The sequence below is a fragment of the Musca autumnalis genome, unplaced genomic scaffold (genome assembly GCF_047663935.1).
Source record: "Musca autumnalis isolate F117 unplaced genomic scaffold, ASM4766393v1 scaffold_1, whole genome shotgun sequence".
Taxonomy (NCBI): domain Eukaryota; kingdom Metazoa; phylum Arthropoda; class Insecta; order Diptera; family Muscidae; genus Musca; species Musca autumnalis.
The window spans coordinates 141,683,844-141,697,126 of record NW_027411644.1 but is presented as its reverse complement, the minus strand read 5'-3'; the positions used below and the strand labels follow the sequence as shown (position 1 = coordinate 141,697,126).

General features: G+C 33.3%; 1 protein-coding gene across 1 annotated transcript in view; it reads left to right on the top strand.

The window, feature by feature from the left end:
* Cad96Ca (tyrosine kinase receptor Cad96Ca) overlaps nt 1-13,283 on the top strand; it is a 348,405-nt gene that overhangs the window by 21,343 nt on the left and 313,779 nt on the right. The window lies entirely within an intron of this gene.

Genomic DNA, 13,283 nt, shown 5'->3' with positions numbered 1-13,283 from the left:
TGGAATCCATTGTATTAGGCAAACGCGAAGAGCTAGAATTCTGAAATTTTGAACGAGGGGTCATTGATGGAGAGTTAGGAAGATGTACCAAAGGGTATTTAGAAACTCGACCTATAAGTGTACGAAAGGTACTAAAACTTTCTAAATTTGGAACCAATTGCATATTTTTAATGGATAAAGCTAGAATCTTCAAATTTGGTATGGGAATCAAGGTAGGGAAATGGCGTTGAAATAAGGATATGGTTTTGGAAGTTCGTATTTATGATTACGAGCAGTAATAAATTTGGATTTGGGTGAACGGATAAAGGTGGAATCCTAAAGTTTTGAATTAAGATTACTGTAGAGGTGTAGGATTGAGATAGTTTTGGAAATTCGTACCTTTGGGTACGAAAAGTACTAAATGGTACTAAATTTGGTACAATTTGGATTTGGATGAACGGAACTAAGATTACTGCCGGACAGTAGAATTGAGGTAGTTTTGGAAATTTGTACTTATGGGTAAGAAAACCACTAAATTTGGTACAATTTGAATTTTAGTAAACGGATAGTGTTGGAATTAGGAGTTAAGATTACTGCAGGAGTGTAGTATTGAGGAAATTTTGAAAAGTCGTACGTATGGGTACGAGAAGTACTAAATGGTACTAAATATGGTACAATATGGATTTGGGTGAACGGGTAGACCTGGAATCCTGAAATTTTTGTTTGGGAAAGAAATGGTACTAAATTTGATACAATTTGGATTCGGGTGAATTAATAGAGCTGGAATCCTGAAATTTGGAATTACGATTACAATCGAAAAGTAGGATTCAGGTTGTTTTGAAAAAGCAAACTTATGGTACTAAATTTAATACAATTTGTATGTAGGTGAACGGATAGCGGTGGAATCCTGCAATTTGAAAGTATGATTATTGTAGCCATGTTGCGTTGAGGAAGTTTTGAAAATTGGTACGAAAATTCTAAATTGTTCTAAATTTTTTTACAATTTTAATTTGGTTTAACGGATAGAGTTTGAATCCTGAAATTTGGAAGTAAGATTACTACTAAAGTGAAGGATTGAGGTAGTTTTGGAAAATCTTACTTATGGATACGAAGAGTTCGACTTGATACTAAGTTTGGTACAATTTGGAATTGGACGAACGGATACAGCTGGAATCTTGAGATTTGGAATTACTGTAATTATTATGGAATTTACTGTAATTATTTTGTATTAATGTCCGTGTATGGCTGAGATATGTCGTCGAAATGCGTACCATAAGTATAGCAAAATTACTTAATGGTACTCAATTTGTTTTTGGGTGTAGGGACAGTGCTGGAATTTTTATTTTTTGGAGTTAGGGTGTGTATTGGTGTGCAACGTTGATCTCGCTGTTAATGTGTAAGGGTGAGATACGGCTGATCTTTTTGAAAATCGAACTTAAGGGGTACGTACAGTACTAAGATAAAAATAAATATTGATTAAAATTGGTATTAGTGCGACCAAATTTTCAGTGTTTGTCATTTCCATATTATATATTGTTTATTCCTTTTTTATATGCTTTCCGCATACGAAGTAGCGGGCATTTTGCTAGTCGTCTATAAAGAACATTTTATTCTCATAGATCAGACCAAATATCGATTAAATGTTATGTGGTGATAATTTGTCCTCATGGTGTTCTTTCCTTGTATGTTGTATAAATCAAATATGGTCATGCATTCTTGGTCAGGATAAAATTCTGAGTCGATCTAACCATGTCCGTCTGTTGTAGTTGTAATCACTCTAGCTTCCACTATAATTGAGATAGAAAGCTGTGTTTTTGCACACTAGTGTATTTTTCCATAGATTGCTCTATGTCGCTCCACGTTTTGGCATAGCCCCCATATAACGGTACCGCTCTATTTCATGTATTTTGACGTTTTTAGAAACTTTTTCAGACAAAATTAGCTATTTGAATTAATTCTCTTTCGAGTTGAGCTGTTATGACCTAAGAGGTACATTGAAAAAATAGGAGTCCGCCGAAGTCCCACTCTTTCAACCATTATGCTACTTTTCACGGGTGGCTAAGTACGATTTATTTATTGACTGTCAGTTATTTAATTCCCAACTTTTCCTATCGTCCGACTTGGCTGGCAATCCTATTTTTCAATGCTTTATTACAAATACTATGACAGGTTCTTTCCACCTTTATCCATCAAAAATTGTGTACTTAGGCTCACGTTGTGATAGGCCCCATAAAACGGTGCTCCCAGTGGACACATAACTTCTTCCCACTAAAGTTGTGTGACACATTCGTAACAGAAGGAAAACAAATTATGTTATTAAAAAGTTCGGCCCGACCGCAGTTAACGCTTTTTCACTTGTGTCACTTTATCCATGAAATGCAGGATATATTCAGGGCAATCATGAATATTTCCCTCGGAATTTTTCCGCACGGAAAATAATTTAAAAAGGTGAAATTCTTGAAAAATCATTATTTTAAAATGTGGAAAACTGCTAGAATCTTCTAATTATGGAATATTCTTGCCTAATCAACAAAAATATTACCATTTTGGACAGAAATACGGAAATAAAAAATTGTGAAATTGGGGAAAGGTATCAAATTCCGCACGGAATTTTTATTCATGATTGCCCTGAATCAGGGCCATATAAGATTTATGTCGATTTAAGATTGTCTGTTGGAATTAAAATAGAGGATTAAGGTAGTTCTTCCAAATTTGGCACTGAATTTTATCTAATCGCTTGAGTTCCTAATCGGTATAGAATGTCCTTGACGAAAATATAGGTCCTATATAGATTCATATTTTTATTGTTCCTACTATTTGACCTATTTTGAAACAATTAGGAGGAAGTAAATATTTTTCGAAGTCGATTTCGGTGTTGGAGTCGGAGTCTAAAGGTAAGGTCACATTAGGCAAATATTTGCTGAAACGACCGGTAGTGTGCGCTTACTGAGAGCAAGTGAGCATATATTTCAATGATTTATTTGCGCTCACTTGCTCTCAGTAAGCGCACATTTCCGGTCGCTGGACCAAATATTTGCCTAATGTGACCTTACCATAACAAACATTTTCTCGGCTCCAAAGCCTTGGTCTTTGCTACAATTTTTGTGTTAATAATAAATATTCTAGCAGTAGTTTATTAAAGTAAAAATACAAATCGTCCCGCCCTAATGAAGAGTATTTTCAGATAAATATTTTAGCAGTAGTTTCTTCTTCTTATCTTCTTATCAGAATCGGGAAAATCAGTCTTCAGGGTAAAAGATCTCTTCGATTGAAAAAAAAGTCTAAAAAAGGGGCTTAAGATAGGTTGTGATATCTCCATATGTACTTTAAAAAATGAAAAAAAGGCGTTATGATATGATAGTTATGACAGCTTTTTCACATAAAATTTGAGTTTTGTGTGAATATTGTGAATGGTAGCACTGACAACTATACTTTTATAAATCTATCACCTTATTATAGTACGTTTATATATAACATAATTTAATAAAGCCTCTGGGTTTTAAATGTTAATTCCATTGTGTATACGTCAAATAAATCCTCATAAAGGAAGTTAACCCGAAAAAAAACTTATAATATAAACAGTCTATTAATTAACTTCTTAAAACTATATTTGTATTAGTTTTATTTTAAGGGTCACTCCTAGACGTGCAGCTCAAAAACATATTTTTTATGATTTTTTCCAGGAAAAGTACCAGACTTTTTTAACAGATATTTTTTCATGGAGAAATGCATATTTTGATCTACCTTCGGTAATTTTTTGTTGAAGAATAACTTCTTCCCACTAAAGTTGTGTGACACATTCGTAACAGAAGGAAAACAAATTATGTTATTAAAAAGTTCGGCCCGACCGCAGTTAACGCTTTTTCACTTGTGTCACTTTATCCATGAAATGCAGGATATATTCAGGGCAATCATGAATATTTCCCTCGGAATTTTTCCGCACGGAAAACAATTTAAAAAGGTGAAATTTTTGAAAAATCATTATTTTAAAATGTGGAAAACTGCTAGAATCTTCTTATTATGAAATATTCTTGCCTAATAAACAAAAATATTACCATTTTGGACATAAATACGGAAATAAAAAATTGTGAAATTGGGGAAAGGTATCAAATTCCGCACGGAATTTTTATTCATGATTGCCCTGAATCAGGACCATATAAGATTTATGTCGATTTAAGATTGTCTGTTGGAATTAAAATAGAGGATTAAGGTAGTTCTTCCAAATTTGGCACTGAATTTTATCTAATCGCTTGAGTTCCTAATCGGTATAGAATGTCCTTGACGAAAATATAGGTCCTATATAGATTCATATTTTTATTGTTCCTACTATTTGACCTATTTTGAAACAATTAGGAAGAAGTAAATATTTTTCGAAGTCGATTTCGGTGTTGGAGTCGGAGTCTAAAGGTAAGGTCACATTAGGCAAATATTTGCTGAAACGACCGGTAGTGTGCGCTTACTGAGAGCAAGTGAGCATATATTTCAATGATTTATTTGCGCTCACTTGCTCTCAGTAAGCGCACATTTCCGGTCGCTGGACCAAATATTTGCCTAATGTGACCTTACCATAACAAACATTTTCTCGGCTCCAAAGACTTGGTCTTTGCTACAATTTTTGTGTTAATGTTGGATCAATAATCTCAATTGTTTGGCTGTTATATGCCAAAATATCCAAAAGACGTGGATAAAAAACTTCAAGTCAACATCTGGAGTCTCGACTGTCACCGTAGACATATGGTGTAGTGGACTTTTTTGCTCAGTACAATCCCAGGAATCAGAAACGCGGCGTGGCCATTTTTTCCTTCCATACAATCGCCCCTAATGCAGGGTATTTTCAGATAAATATTCTAGCAGTAGTTTATTAAAGTAAAAATACAAATCGTCCCGCCCTAATGAAGAGTATTTTCAGATAAATATTTTAGCAGTAGTTTACTCAAATAAAAATATTGACTTAATAATTAAAAAGTTTATAAGATATATCTTCTTATCAGAATCGGGAAAATCAGTCTTCAGGGTAGAAGATCTCTTCGATTGAAAAAAAGTCTAAAAAGGGGCTTAAGATAGGATGTGATATCTCCATATGTACTTTAAAAAATGAAAAAAAGGCGTTATGATAGGGCGGAACTTGTTATACCCTCTACCACATTAGATTGGTCCTATATGGTAAATGTTCAATTCTTATTATCCAATTACTAATAGCTCTGTACCAAATTTCAAAATTGTATCTTAAATGGTTTTGTATAACGCTACATAACATTTTAAAATTTATGATTTTTGGTAAAGGTTCTAACCAGTGATGCTAGATTTGCCGAGTTATCGGCATTTTGACGATTTTTAGACCAAAAAAGCTGAAATCCGATTTGACGATTTTTAGCCCTAAAACGCCGATTTTTAGTTATGACAGCTTTTTCACATAAAATTTGAGTTTTGTGTGAATATTGTGAATGGTAGCACTGACAACTATACTTTTATAAATCTATCACCTTATTATAGTACGTTTATATATAACATAATTTAATAAAGCCTCTGGGTTTTAAATGTTAATTCCATTGTGTATACGTCAAATAAATCCTCATAAAGGAAGTTAACCCGAAAAAAAACTTATAATATAAACAGTCTATTAATTAACTTCTTAAAACTATATTTGTATTAGTTTTATTTTAAGGGTCACTCCTAGACGTGCAGCTCAAAAACATATTTTTTATGATTTTTTCCAGGAAAAGTACCAGACTTTTTTAACAGATATTTTTTCATGGAGAAATGCATATTTTGATCTACCTTCGGTAATTTTTTGTTGAAGAATAACTTCTTCCCACTAAAGTTGTGTGACACATTCGTAACAGAAGGAAAACAAATTATGTTATTAAAAAGTTCGGCCCGACCGCAGTTAACGCTTTTTCACTTGTGTCACTTTATCCATGAAATGCAGGATATATTCAGGGCAATCATGAATATTTCCCTCGGAATTTTTCCGCACGGAAAATAATTTAAAAAGGTGAAATTCTTGAAAAATCATTATTTTAAAATGTGGAAAACTGCTAGAATCTTCTTATTATGAAATATTCTTGCCTAATAAACAAAAATATTACCATTTTGGACATAAATACGGAAATAAAAAATTGTGAAATTGGGGAAAGGTATCAAATTCCGCACGGAATTTTTATTCATGATTGCCCTGAATCAGGACCATATAAGATTTATGTCGATTTAAGATTGTCTGTTGGAATTAAAATAGAGGATTAAGGTAGTTCTTCCAAATTTGGCACTGAATTTTATCTAATCGCTTGAGTTCCTAATCGGTATAGAATGTCCTTGACGAAAATATAGGTCCTATATAGATTCATATTTTTATTGTTCCTACTATTTGACCTATTTTGAAACAATTAGGAAGAAGTAAATATTTTTCGAAGTCGATTTCGGTGTTGGAGTCGGAGTCTAAAGGTAAGGTCACATTAGGCAAATATTTGCTGAAACGGCCGGTAGTGTGCGCTTACTGAGAGCAAGTGAGCATATATTTCAATGATTTATTTGCGCTCACTTGCTCTCAGTAAGCGCACATTTCCGATCGCTGGACCAAATATTTGCCTAATGTGACCTTACCATAACAAACATTTTCTCGGCTCCAAAGCCTTGGTCTTTGCTACAATTTTTGTGTTAATGTTGGATCAATAATCTCAATTGTTTGGCTGTTATATGCCAAAATATCCAAAAGACGTGGATAAAAAACTTCAAGTCAACATCTGGAGTCTCGACTGTCACCGTAGACATATGGTGTAGTGGACTTTTTTGCTCAGTACAATCCCAGGAATCAGAAACGCGGCGTGGCCATTTTTTCCTTCCATACAATCGCCCCTAATGCAGGGTATTTTCAGATAAATATTCTAGCAGTAGTTTATTAAAGTAAAAATACAAATCGTCCCGCCCTAATGAAGAGTATTTTCAGATAAATATTTTAGCAGTAGTTTACTCAAATAAAAATATTGACTTAATAATTAAAAAGTTTATAAGATATATCTTCTTATCAGAATCGGGAAAATCAGTCTTCAGGGTAGAAGATCTCTTCGATTGAAAAAAAGTCTAAAAAGGGGCTTAAGATAGGATGTGATATCTCCATATGTACTTTAAAAAATGAAAAAAAGGCGTTATGATAGGGCGGAACTTGTTATACCCTCTACCACATTAGATTGGTCCTATATGGTAAATGTTCAATTCTTATTATCCAATTACTAATAGCTCTGTACCAAATTTCAAAATTGTATCTTAAATGGTTTTGTATAACGCTACATAACATTTTAAAATTTATGATTTTTGGTAAAGGTTCTAACCAGTGATGCTAGATTTGCCGAGTTATCGGCATTTTGACGATTTTTAGACCAAAAAAGCTGAAATCCGATTTGACGATTTTTAGCCCTAAAACGCCGATTTTTAGTTATGACAGCTTTTTCACATAAAATTTGCGTTTTGTGTGAATATTGCGAATGGTAGCACTGACAACTATACTTTTATAAATCTATCACCTTATTATAGTACGTTTATATATAACATAATTTAATAAAGCCTCTGGGTTTTAAATGTTAATTCCATTGTGTATACGTCAAATAAATCCTCATAAAGGAAGTTAACCCGAAAAAAACTTATAATATAAACAGTCTATTAATTAACTTCTTAAAACTATATTTGTATTAGTTTTATTTTAAGGGTCACTCCTAGACGTGCAGCTCAAAAACATATTTTTTATGATTTTTTCCAGGAAAAGTACCAGACTTTTTTAACAGATATTTTTTCATGGAGAAATGCATATTTTGATCTACCTTCGGTAATTTTTTGTTGAAGAATATTGCATAGTTTTGCGGCAAATGACCATCTTTGAGATACTGCTTTTTAAAAAGCGTCTTGCGATGTCCGCTCTATTTCGAAAACGACAGGAGGGATCATCACATATTTCTTTTGGCTTATTAACCCTGCGTTTACAAATGACAGGACAGTTGAGTTCATGTATTGATTGTCAAAATCCCACAACTTGCCTGTGTGACGTAGGCGTCCAGACAACTGCGAAAACAGTTGTAAAATTATAAATGAAAATCACCGATTTCTTTTTGTTTTCCGTTCACATATTTTGTTTTGTACATATTCTTTTGTTTTCAGCACATTTGAATTATCATCTCACTTCTTTTTCACAAAAAATTTCAAAAATTTGTCAAACCGGCTGTCTGTGAAAAACTGATGGACAGCTGAGAGACAAACGACAAATGTATGCATGTGTTAGTAAATCAGAGTTGTAATTGAAGACAAACTGTCTGGTGTAAACGCCTAGTAAGTACCTAAAAATCTTGTCTTTAGACGAGGGAATTTAAAAATATTAATTAAAAAAATGTGGATTTTTAAAATTCAAACTTTGTTGAAAAATTAGGTAGTTTTTTGGCCAAAAGACGATCAAAATTAAAAAGAACCTCTTCTTTAAAGAACATATTTTTATGTACAGGTGCCACCGTTGTGCAATGGTATGCACACCCGCCTTGTACGCTGAAGGTCGTGGGTTCGATCCCCAGGACAGGCAACATAAACAATTTCAGCGGTGGCAAAATACCTCTCAGTAATAATTGTTCCACAAAAATCCCAGAAGCGGCAAGTGAGGGTTAGGGTGGTGTTGTACTCAATAAACCTACAAAAATATATAATGATCGGTACAGTCCTTCTCGACCTATAGTGAACACCGTTTCTTTAAAAACAGTGTTTCGTAGGTGGTCATTTGTCACAAAACTGTTTTTATTTTTGGCTTATATAGTAATAATTTGAACTGCAATACAAGTTATTATATTTGCCGATTTTTGACGATTTTAAATACTATTTTGCCGATTTTGGCTCCCGCAAATTGACGATTTTCGACCAATCGTATCTGGCATCACTGGTTCTAACAAACAAAATTTAGTTTTCATAGCGGTTGACAATTGTATTCGTGCGACAAACAAATGAAAGCTTTTCATTTTCGTAACTTTTTTGGTTCTCATAACTCCCGGTCCACACTAGCGTGAATTTCATTAAAAAATTGCATGAAATTAGGCGTTTCTAGATCGAATGCCCCACTACAGCAATTTCGTGATTTTACTCTACTATGGAACTCGATCTAGAAACGAATAATTTAATGCAATTTTTTAATGAAATTCACGTTAGTGTGGACCGGGACTAACAAAATCAGACGAACGAATACGTCAGAAATAATCGAATGGAAAAGACCCATCGTTTTGTATGAAAAGTGTATTTGAGTAATAAATGACACAAAATGGATGCAAGCTGGTGGGGAATGTAATTTTATTTATTTTTACAGAAGCACAGAAGATGAAATACCGCCGATTCTTCATATTATTCGAAATAATTTTTGACACATTTGTTTACATTTTTGCCTTCTTTTTTTGTTTGTCATCTGTTTATCGTGGTTGCCATCAAGCAACGCATATGAATGGTTGTAAAAATTTACAAGAACCAAATTTTGAACGTATACGTTTTAGTACGAACCGTTCGTGTGACAGTCAAGCAGTTTTTCAAAAACAGGCTGTTAAATCGTTTTCATTTGGAAGGTACCCGAAAAGTGGACCGATAATTGACTATATCGGTTGTCTCCCACACAAAATTTCATAACTGTTAGCAAAAGTGCAGTTTAATCACATGTCTAGCATAGTTTTGAATATTTTGCATGTAATCCTCGACAGTATAATATTATCGGAGGTAAGTCCATATTGATAGAGCTAATTGTTCTAAAAATGTAAAACCCATAAAACCACCAACTATATCTTTTAAAGTGAGTCCTCAGACTTACGTCAAATTCGAAGATGGACTATACCGGTCCTCTCCTTGCGGTGCCTCCCCCACAAATATTCAAACATTTTGGGTTAACAACAGGTTCAAACGCGAATAAAATGTAACCTTTACTTCGGATATTTCCCTTATTACGACAGTAATGTTAATGAAAATACAGCCTATGTATACTGGGTGGCATATTTCTGTCAGCAAAAATGACTAATACTTTTTAACTTCTTTTTTTTTTTTTTGTCGAACATAGGGAATATTATGTATTCCATAAAATGTTGAATTCTACACTTTAACTTGTCGTTTTTCAAATTCGTTCTATTAGGCCATTCAGCTATGAGTTAATTATCATAATTTAGCGCCTTTTCGGGACTTATTTGCTAAATAGGGTTGTACAAGTTCCGATACAGGCGTATGGACTTGTAGGGGTTCTAAATGTACAGAGTAGATTTAGAACCGAAATTAATTGTTGTCCAAAGACGAACAACAACAAAATTTTAATGAATATAGATAACACAACAAGTATTCAGGCGATACTTACGTGTTGCTATTAGAAAACTGATGGTGCAGACGGTCTGAACTTTGGTTTTATTTAATGTTCTATAATTTTGCGGCAAAGATGCTGCTTCTGCTTCAAGTTTTATAGAAAGATGTCCAAAGACGAACAACAACAATACTTCAATGAATATTGACAACACAACAAAAAAATAATAGATTTTTTTTCGATTAGCGTTACCGATTCGATTTGCGCAAGATCTACAGTTAGTCAACTATATTATTGCAAACGATGAATTGTTAAACATTTTGATTTTTAATTAGAAATTACTACAAGAAATTCTTTCAATAATGTTTGGTTTTTTGTACATATCTGTTGATTTACCTGTTAATGCAGAAAAATGCAGACATCGGTCGTAAATTACAAAAACAACGGGCAAAAAGTATAGGTACCTGGTTTCTGTGGTGTCAACTAAATAATTGCAAACTGAATGAATGTGCAATAAAACCGTGGGATTTTCCCAGCGATTTTTTTCAATTAAGGATTTTTATGATTTTATGGTATGTGGACATGTAAACCCATAATTTTTGATCATAAATTAATTGTTCTGTGTGTAACATAGGCGGTATATTCAGAAAAAGTGAAAGTCAGGTAAACGGATTTCGACAAATATGCTACATTTTGTCTATTCCAATTATAATAATGGTAAATCCGCAAGAGAAATCGCTAAAATCACCTCTCATAAGCTGATAACTATATGCAACATTATATACCGCACCGAGAGAGAAGGCAGGTTCAAACTAAAGACGTCACATTGTAGGCCAAAAGTAGTAAATCCACGAATTGGCAGGAGACTGATTAAAGAAATTGACGAAAGACCCCAAAGCAGCACCAGATAATTGCTTTTTCTAATCTAAATAGAATTCGGAGTAAGTGTTTCACATGGAAAAGTCAGAAAAGTGCTACATAATAACAAGCCTTCATCATGAGTGACTAGGTAAAAACTATTGCCCTCCCAGCACAACATATAGAAACTATTCAGACTTGTTACAGACAAATTTTCATGCCATCTTAAGTATTGGGATGACGTTATATTTTCTGATAAGACTAAAATTATGTTGTACTATCACGATGGGCCTCAAAAAGTACTGCGAAACACCTTTATAGCCATGGAAACACAGAATTTAATACATACCGCAAAGTTCGGAAAACTGTCAATTATGGTATTGGGTTGTATACCAAGCAGTGACGTTGGTGACATCCAGATTTTGAAGGAAACAATGACAGAGTACGTTTATTTTCATGTTTTAAAAATTATTTAACCAAAAGCGTCAAGAAATTTGGACCTGTTGACCCTGAAAATGCAAAAAATTGCAATATGAATACTACCAAGACAACGACCCTTCCTCATAAATCGTATTTATGTAGGACTTGGTTGTTATACAACTGCACCAAAGTCATTGACACCCGAGTCCAAAGCCTAAATATTAACCCAACATCGACGATTCATGGGTACACCTAAAGAAAAAAAGTCGGGAATAGGTCGCCCACTAACCTGGGGTACTAAATAAAATGCAATAAAGAAGAATGGCTAAAAAATACCATTGGAATATGACATTCCGTAACTTATTTATTAAATTCAGATACGTTTACAAGCTGTTTTTGATGCCAAATGTGGGCATAGGAAATATTAAAACCAACTTTTCGAAAAATACCGTGAAAAACTGAAAAGTTGTGAATTTTGCAATTCTTTAGTTGACAGTGCAAATAATGAGTTGTACTCATTTTTGTTAATTTTAAGAAAATGTTTAGTGAAATTTAGCTACTTTTTATTTTATTATATTAATAAACATGTGTAAGAATTGTATTGTTAACAAAAATATTAATAATGATATTTATTTATACTAATAAAATGATGTTCTTTTTAAAATTTTCTAATAATTTTGGTTTTGCAATAATTTAGTTGACTAACTGTATTTACCAGGTCACGTAAGAAGCACATCAACAACTCTATTATCGCCGAAAATTCTTCAAGATGTCAAAATGTTTGCTTACGTTTTCATACAATTTATTCACAATAACCAAAAATTTACAATCACCACGCTGTCGTTTTACGCCACATTATTTCATCACGGATTTGCGTTTTAATAACCTAATATACATGTGTATGTGGCTTTGAATCTCTGAAGAGGACATTCATGAGTTCTTAACTTCATACGATGAATCAATTAGCAACGATTTTTTCCACTGCTTCGTATCATGCTCTACAGGAAGAATCAGCTGCGCCTAATAATGTCGTCGCAGAAAAAAGAAGTTTAAAGGTAACACAAAAATTAGAAGCTATGCAATTTGTCACCAAATCACTTGGGCCTCCACTATAAGGCTTTGGAGCCTAACAGTAGCTAATATTAAAGTTTGACCGGATTTTTAATATTTTTTGTAGTATTACTCGTTTAATCACAGAAATTAACTAGGAAAATTTTTTCATCGATTGGACAATAAATGTGGTCTGTAGAGCGATTTCGTGAAAATTCGCCTTTGGCTCCATACAAATTACTATGGAAAATTTGAGGCCCCAGTGGCACGTGCACACAGAAAAAATGGCCTCTCTAAAGTATAGTACACATTGACAAGCAAAACTGACAGTCATCGAGGTCTATTTCGTGAATATCAAAGCCTAATTGAAAAATTTCTTTTATAATCTCTAAATAATATCGTAAATATTGTATTTCAAACGTTTTTAGCTAAATAAAAGTTGTTATTTGCCGGAAAATTGTCCTTAAAGTACGTTGACTGTCAGTTTTGACTGTTAGTGTGTACTCCCCTTAACATATGTCCCAAACATATTTTGCAGCAAACATAACGCCTTTCATAAAGCTAAAAAAATACTGGTTTTTCTGAGAGATTAAAAAAAAACAATTTTGGCGAGTTTTTGTTTTTATTGACTAACAACCACCACACACCACCAAACAAATCAGAGACAAATTTGCTGCTTTTTATTTAT